This window comes from Brassica oleracea, chromosome C2 (assembly GCF_000695525.1).
Source record: "Brassica oleracea var. oleracea cultivar TO1000 chromosome C2, BOL, whole genome shotgun sequence".
NCBI lineage: Eukaryota > Viridiplantae > Streptophyta > Magnoliopsida > Brassicales > Brassicaceae > Brassica > Brassica oleracea.
In genome coordinates this window covers 43,337,374-43,346,405 of record NC_027749.1, presented here as the reverse complement: position 1 = coordinate 43,346,405, position 9,032 = coordinate 43,337,374, and the positions used below count along the sequence as shown (strand labels likewise).

The following is a 9,032-nucleotide window of genomic DNA, read 5'->3' as shown; positions in this document are numbered from 1 at the left end:
AGATATATGATTTCAAATTATTCACATATGTAAAAAATAATTGTGTACATTAGTTGTGTTACATGAGTTTTAATGTTATTTTTATAGTAGAAAATTTATTACACAATTCGAATAATTTATAGGATAAAACATATTAGCGGATTTATGTTCATAAAAATAACTCTTCGTTGACAATAATTCTTCTATGTCATTTTCTTCGACACATATATATATTGTAATGTGCAAATTTATATAATAATAAATAATGATTACTATATATTATAAAACTAAACATTTCAAACTAAAATAAATATTCAAAATATAATGCTATTTATCAAAGAACACTGAAGGTTACTCTCGTTATAATTTAAAAAAAAAATATTATGATCTCATAGGTTTTTCACTATTTGTTTTTTATAATATTTTTTATCTATAATAATTTTTAAATACTTCATATATTAATATAAAATAACTTTTATTATAACTTCTCGCCCTTTTCGTCCGTAGGGCGGGCCGACCCTAGTATATATTACTATTTGGTTGCTGAATAATTGCATTATGAAGAAAAATAAGTAGAAGAGATTATTAAATTAAAAAGGATTTACGTAAATATCCACTAATCACTAATTATCTTTGCTTCAGAGACATAACATAAGTTTCCAAAAGAGGATTTGATTATCCAAACATTTTTACTAACAATAAAAACTACAAACTTCTTGAAATTTAAATGTTCTTCATATACTCTTACTAATTAAACCAAAACTTAGAGTCCACCACAGAAGCATGCGTGGTCCTGAGCACAGCGAATTGAAACATCGGCATAGAGCCCCCAAATTTTTTTCAAAAAAATTACATACAAAAAAATCTCAGAATTTGTAAAAAAAAATTATTCGAAAACCCTCACTAAATTGTTTTAGGTCCCCAAATCTCAGGACGCAACGCCCCTGCCAACCCTCAGAAACCTCACCACCGTTAACGTTGGACGTGGGGGTGGTGGATACACGACCATAAACTCGTAATTTTTTTGAATCTTAAGAAGTCGCATAACCTCGGCGATGTAAGCTCCGACGTCTTCCAAGTCTCCAAGATTAGCACTACCACCGATGGTTCTGGATTCTCAAGTGACCACTGTACAATGTCCTCCAAGATTCTCGTCAGCCAGTGTTTAATATATAATTAGTAATAAAGAGAAACGTTTTAAAAAAAGTAGTTTAATTATTCACCTGCATGAAAATGATTGAGCTTAACATCAGAGGATTTTTTAACCTGGTTGAATCAAGGGGAGTCGCAAGCCCGCGGATGGACTCCTTCTCCAGGGCACTCAAATGGATTCTTTTCAAAAAAATCCATCAGAGGATTGAATGTCAAGACCGGTCATATCACCGTAAGCTCGGAATGAGACAGGACCACGATGACCACCCTCCGAAAAATTCTGTCTCATCCTCTGTAAGACCTGAGCAGCGTTGAGTTCCTCAGGGATCTCGCATTCGTCTATGTCCCAGAAGACACCTGTCTCAGATGCTGACAACAAAAACATACACACAAAGATGCAATTACTACTACACGTACAGAGAGAACAGAAGACGCACAATTAATACGAACTAATTAAAGTTTATTACTTGAGATACCAAAACCAATGAAACACTAAACTCAAACTGTTCTAGATCTATAAAGTTTTATAAATTGTAGAGAGATGCAAGAGAGAACTTACTGATGTAAGGTCCGGAAAACGACATTCCGGAGAACGGAGACATGGGTTTTGTATTTCTTTTTGATAGCAAAGGTTGAAACTTTAGGGTATTTAATAGCAACTACATGAAACCCCTTAATCTCGTGACATTTGTCAAGCATCAACGTGTGCTCTTGGGCCTACCTCTCTTTACTCTTTGATCCGTTTGCTTGGAACACCCCATGTTTTTTTTTTTTTTTTTTGCTAAACACGACATGTTACTTATAAAACTGATTATCCCTCTATTTTAACTGGGTTTTAAAAGAAAATAACTCATTTAATTAAATGAAAACTAAATATAATGCATATTACCGATCCTTAAGTTAGGACTTTGGTGACCGATTTTTAAGTGGGTTTTAGACACAGGTGTCAGCAAACCATTAATTCTATTTTTTTCTTTTCTCTCGTCTTCTCCGTATCGTCTTCTCCGTCTCGTCTTTTAGCATCGACACATCTCAGCCTTCGTTCTTGACAGCGAACAACAAGTCTTGTCTCCTCAACGTTCCTAATTCCGACACAAACCCTTTCGACAATACCTTTGACTTTGGCTCTGATTCTTGTTTCCTCAGTCAAGATTTTGGTTCGTTGACACAGTTGAGGAACAGGGATCTGAGCTCTGTCCCTGACTTCTTATCTTCTCCGGTAAACAACAACTCAATGACGTTATACGGAGGACGAGGTGGATTCACTCCTTCGGAGTCACAAGGCTTCACCAGTCTTGCGAAAGTTTTGAAGCCTTTAGAGGTGTTAACATCCTCTGGTGCACTAGCCTACTCTGTTCCAGATTACTCTGTTCCAGATGCCTGCAAAGAAGGAAGAAGCTTAATGATAGGCTTTATATGCTTAGATCAATTGTCCCCAAGATCAGCAAAGTAAAATCATGTTTCTCTTTATCTCCTTAAGGTCTTTACTCTTTTTATTTGTTGTGTTGTTTCTGATAAGCTTTGGTTTGGTTTGGTTTGATGGATTTGCAGATGGATAGATCATCAATACTTGGAGATGCAATTGATTATCTGAAGGAGCTTTTACAAAGGATCAGTGATCTTCACAACGAACTTGAGTCAACTCCAACTCCACCTGGATCTTTGCCTCCAACTCCATCAAGCTTCCATCTGTTAACACCTACAACACAGGCTCTTTCTTTCCCTGTTAAGGAAGAGTTGTGTCCTTCATCTTTGCCAAGCCCCAAAGGCTAACAAGCAAGAGTAAGGCTTAGACTTTTTTTTTTCTTTTCTTTTTTCATGGTTGAGACATTTACCCTTTTGTTTATATCCACAGGTTGAGGTTAGATTAAGGGAAGGAAGAAAAGTAAACATACATATGTTCTGTGGTCGTATACCTGGTCTTTTACTCGCTACCATGAAAGCCTTGGATAATCTTGGATTGGATGTTCAGCAAGCTGTGATCAGTTGTTTCAACGGGTTTGCCTTGGATGTGTTCCGTTCTGAAGTGAGAATACTAACATCATCATATACTTTCAGTTTAATCAGTTTGAGGTTTTTTCCAAGAGTTTAGTTGTAACATGTTTTCCTTTTCTATAGCATGTTCTGTTTTATTTGCTTTACCAATGGGACAAGAATTTATTTGTTCGGTTCCTGGTAGTTCTGGATAAGCATCTTATTGTATCTATTTCCGTTCTGGATAACATGGATAAGAGTTATGTTTGTCACGAGTGTTATGTTTGTTACTTTGTATGTGCTGTCCGTATGTGTGTAAGTCACAAGATTTTTTTTTCAAGTCACAAGCATATGGTTTTGGTTCTTCTCTCTTGCTCTATACATGAAGATTTTATTCGCAAAGTCTTCTTCTCTCCTTCTCACCAAACAAATTCCATTCTCTCATTCCATTCTTCTCATCGAAAAAGACTTTCTACAACGTAATCGACAAACAGTCTCCTTCATCACAGCTGAATACTGATTTTGTTGAACATATATGGCGTAAATTTGGACGTGATGGAGACAACAACTAAGCTCAGATGTTTCTTTCAAATTATCCTCGTTTATTTTATTAATCCTTGTTTTTATGTTTTTATTTTAAAATCTATGTTTAAAATGTTATCTTTTAATATGTTTTATTTAATAAATAAATTTTATCTTTCAAAAAAAAATTAATTTTTTTAAGAACCCTTAATTAAGAAACTCCTATTGGAGCACAAAATCTAATAGTTTCTTAACTAGAATTCTTAAGTACAATTAATTACTTAAATAATCATTGAAAAACCCAAATGGGGTTATAGAGTTAATCATGCTCTAAGTTAATAGGTGTTGTGCCCGCATTAGCGGGCATAATCGTTTTAAAACTATTTATTAATACATGTATTACTAATTCTGAGACTATCATGATAAGTTATTATTTATGTTCTTAAAAGATATTTTCGGACAATAACACAATATTTGTAATAAATATTATTTTTTATTTTTAAAATACCTTTTTATTATATCACTTTTGATGAATTATCTGATTTAATAAATTTTAAATTCGTTTTTATTTTTGAGTAATTTAATTATATTAATTTATAGGTAATAATATAATCTAGTAAATACTTTAACTTTTAATGTGAAAGTTAAAATGTGTTTTAGCCACTTTTAACTTTAATTTCTAGGTATTTTTCTTTCATATGCGGTCATAATTATTTTACAGATTTTTATTAACCAATGCATTATCAATTCAAAAAATGTCATTATTTCAGTTCTATAGTCTGCAACTGTGACAAATAAAATATGCCAAAAATTTTCATCACAAACTTTATATTTAAGTATTTTTTTAGTCATAAAAACTCAGCATCTCCCGATTTTGTAAACTGGTATTCTTCAGAAGTTATACCGTCGACGACTTTGTAGGTAGTTCTACTCCGACAGTCTCTCCAAACCTCACTGCAACATCAAGGTATCTAACCAATCTTCAAAGACGGTTTTCAACTGGTCTCAAAGCCCATTGGTTAGGTTCTTTAACGTCGATTTATCTATGTATTTTTTCGAACGTAGGTACTATAAAACTACAAATGAAGATTTTCTACGATTTTTTCCTCTTTAACCACTTTTATTTTTCATAATGTTCTAGTCATATTAGCTTATCAGCTTACAATCGAGTATTTTTCCGGTTGTGACCGATTTAGTCTTTATTTTTTAATATAAACGTTTGGTGTTAAAAATTATATTTTTCATAGTTATATATTTTTTATTTTGATCAAATTCATAGTTATGTAAATTTTTTCTTTATCTTTGTTCTTATTCTTCTTTTTTCCTTTTTTCTTTTTGTGCTCTATCGTTTTTAAACTTAAACAAAAAGATGAAAAACGGAACACATTATCAAAGTGGCGAATTACTTTCATCTCTATCGATAAACAAAGGCAATACAAATCATTGATCTAACCTTTAGACGACAGAAGAATTATTTTCATGACCAAAGCCGTGCCTATGTGTTTACAAAAGAGGCAACTGCCTCAGCCCCTCTTAATTTGGGGCTCCATTTTTCAATCTATTGGTCTGAAAATATTTTTATGTCTACTTTTATTAATATTTTTCTACAAATTTGATTATATCATCTTTTTCCGGTCTAAATTTTAAATATAGTTCTAGCTTTTGAGTATTCACTTATTTACTGTTTTCTGTATATGTTTTATTTTTCTTCGTACTTTTATTACATACTCTTCTTATTTGTTCGGTATTATAAAGTTGGATACATTTATAACTTTGCAATTACGGTTTTAGTTTTTTTTTATTAGCATTGGTGTGATTATTTGGATCATCATTCTTTGAATACATGTAAACAATCTTAATAAATATTTTTCATAAACTATTTTCATATTTATGTTTATTATGTTCAGAACGAGAAGAAAAAAAAATTTAAGGCTCCAATTTTTGGAATTGCCTTAGGCCCCATATAGTCTAGGCACGGCACTGTTCATGACACACACAAAGAATTGATCTAAGAATTAGATGACTACTTTCATCTTTATCCTTCACCTTTTTCTTGTATATAATACAGCATATTCTTGAGTAGTAGTCAAAAATATGGTCATTAATAAAATTTATGACAACCTAGAATAATAGTAACACCTAGAACAAAAAACCTACGATTCTAATACCTCTTCTTTTTAATTAGTAGTCAAAATATGTTGATTAATAAATTTCATGACAACCTAGAATAATAATACGGAAAAACCCTACGAAGAAATAGGATGATAATAACACGCATATAAAGATATTATATTATATTAATTTATGATTGATAGGAAAACACTTATTGCCCCAGAACATATCTTGATTATAACTAGTATACGCATGAGTAAATCCTTCAAAATTGATAGTTTCTGCTGGGTCCATACAAAATCTGGAATGTAATCCGTCAAAACCGGATATGACGAGAAATGTCGCCTGGATAATGAACAACCTGCTGAGGCATGTAGTGAGCCGAGTACTACCAGCCTATCACAGCAGGTCTGGAAGGTCAAAACTGTGCCGAAAATTAAAAATTTCATGTGGCAGGCCTTGTCAAACTGTGTACCTGTCTGCAGCTGCCTAGCCGACCGCCATTGCCATCCAGTTCGAACCTGTCCAAGATGCGGACATGACGAGGAAACTGTGAACCACATGCTGTTTGAGTGCCCGATGGCCACGCAGACCTGGGCTCTAGTGCATCTACCTCTACATCCGGGTGAATTCCCGTGCTCCTCCATATACAGTAACTTTGACTGCATCCTAAATCGGATCCATAATCGTAATAGAACCAAGGAAAGCCTAGCTCGCATCCCATGGATCATCTGGTTCCTGTGGATGCGTAATGCAAAGGTCTTTGATAACAAGGAGATTTCGCCAATGAAAGTGATACAATCAGCGACGTCAGAGGCGGAGAGTTGGCGACTGGCGCAAATCACCCCGGAAGTAACAGAGGAGAACGCCAACACTTCTGCGCCGGAGCTACTGTATAGACCGCCACAGAGACCGTTTTGTCGTTTTGACACGTCATGGAAAGGAGATGATGCTTGCTATAGTGGCGGACTCGTGATAGAGAATGAGGATGGGACTACAACTTTCGGTTCATTTGCTAGTAACCGATCGCTGTCTCCCCTACACGCAGAGTTCGGTGCTCTGCTGTGGGCCATGAAATCCTCGCTAATTTCTCGGTCACGTATCAATGACCTTTGAATCAGATTGCCTGCAACTGGTTAGGCTCATTGAGGAAGAAGAAGAATGGCTAAGTCTTATGGCTGAGTTTGATGAATTCCTTACTCTTCGTTCTAGGTTTTTGTTATGCTCCATTTCTTTTGTCTCACGTTTAAAGAACGTCCGAGCTGATCGCCTTGCGAAAGGTGCTAGGTCTCGAGGTTTTTGTTTTTCTCATGTAAACTCTGAGGTTCCAACTTGGTTGGTGCTAGACACCATTTGGTTGGAATCATCTTATTAAAAGTATGGAGCTTTCGATGCCAAAAAAAAAAAAGATTGATAGGAAAACAGTACATATAATATGTATCAATTTTGATTACATTAAATTATGATCAAGTATAATTTGTTAATTACTAATAGATTTATGGTTAATTATATAATAATAAAATTAATTATTCATTAAAGGCGATAATGTATTTAGCACTCTAACTTTTAACATGAAAACTCGAATGCAAAAAACCACTTCGCAAATAAATAATAGTATAGATAACCTATCTTATTAATATACTAGTATTATTTCATGTGATTCGCACGAGCATGTTCATTATGAAACCAAAATGAATATTAAAAAGTAATTTTTCTTTTCCAAAAAAAAAATTAGATATAAAAATTCAGGGAAAGCATTTTTCTTGCACAAATACAATTAGAATGTTAACATTACTTTTGTAGATAATTGTGGTCGGTATTTTTTAGTCTTTTCATGTATTGTTCTTTGTAGTACTCTTTTTTTTTTCCCTCTCAAATGTTATATTTGATTAGACGTTTTGTTTATGCGAAAATCTACAAAATTGATAACATTATTTAAGAAAAACAAAATAAAAATGTATGTTAATCTGTTAGTAAAAAGAAATAATATATCTATAAGACTAAAACATATTTTAAAATATGGAAAACTAACCTGAGGTCTAGTCTTGATATAGAAAGTAAACATGAGTCCTCATTTCTACCACAGTTTCTTTAACTCCATTTTTTGCTTTATTGTGCTTCTCAAGTTTATTAAGGGCACTCTAAAGCCTTTTGCAAAAAAATAAGTTTATTAGCAGCATTGTAAATCTGTTTTAAGGTGAGTTTGTTACTTTCCTTTCTCGAATTACTACCACCACAGCCAATCAACATTTATAGCAAACCAAAAGTAATTTAGTCTATTTTAAAATGATTTTGATCAAATGTATTACGTTAAAAGGATAAATATTTTATGTAACTTAGAAGAGATCAAGATTTATAAAAAAAAATTGACGTAAAATATGATTCCAGTATTGAATAGTTTGGGTGTATTTAGTCTCACTAACCTGGAGTTTAATCTTCATATGCCAAGTTTGCATTAAGCTTCACCATAGAAAACTTATGTTTTTCTCTTTATCATTGAAAATATTTTTTTTCTCAAATATCGTCAGAAGCCATCATTTATCTGGTTAGAAATGAAACCCTTTCAGAGAGAGAGAGAGTGAGTGTAAATAGAATCATTGCAAAAAAAAATTAAAAAACTACATTGAATCCAGATGAATTCATAGCGTCATGAGTTAACTTCCTCTATAGATAACTGTTAGGAACTTGTGTGATAATAAGTAGCGTGAGAAACATTAGGTTTTTGTTATATCTAAATTTTATTTATATACAGAAATCAGTTACTAAACGTTACTAATTTTTATTTTGCAGTTAAGTTGTTTTTTACATTTGAATTTTTTTTTTTAAATTTGATAAACATATGCCATGTGTTTGTTGGTTTAGTATATAAGAGATATTAAATAGGGCTTTTTGCAGAATTGACCTATAACTTAAAGTCAAACACAAAATTAATCTCTTTTTTTTTTGAAAATTGGTTTTGCCCTATTCACCCCACAAGTTCATATAATTTACGAAAATGCCATCAATTTTTTTTTCTTTTTTTTTTCGAAAATGACATTTTTACTCTCTCACCCTCATCATCTTCAAGTAATTACAAGATTGTCATTGTCATCAATACCACAACCACCATGAACAACCAATTTGAAGCTCTTAATGCTCCCAAAATCGATTTACCCTTCTTCTTTTTCCATTCTTGTGAACTAAACACAACATATCTCTCACTTTCTCTCCACAATGAGCTAAAAAAAACCCAAGATTTTGATTCTAATTTTTTTATGGTTCATAGAGTCATAGAAGCTAACGATTCTGGGTGG

At 32.8% G+C, this 9,032-nt stretch overlaps 1 long non-coding RNA gene and 1 pseudogene across 1 annotated transcript; one reads left to right on the top strand and one right to left on the bottom strand.

Moving 5' to 3' along the window:
* Positions 1-649: 649 nt before the first annotated feature.
* Positions 650-1,684, bottom strand: LOC106326086. Its single transcript, XR_001267134.1, has 2 exons — positions 1,203-1,684; positions 650-1,107 (listed from the first exon to the last, which is right to left on the bottom strand). It is a non-coding gene; the product is annotated as an uncharacterized LOC106326086 (long non-coding RNA).
* Positions 1,685-2,365: 681 nt separating this feature from the next.
* On the top strand, positions 2,366-3,223 carry LOC106324312 (annotated as a pseudogene).
* The last annotated feature ends 5,809 nt before the right edge of the window (positions 3,224-9,032 follow it).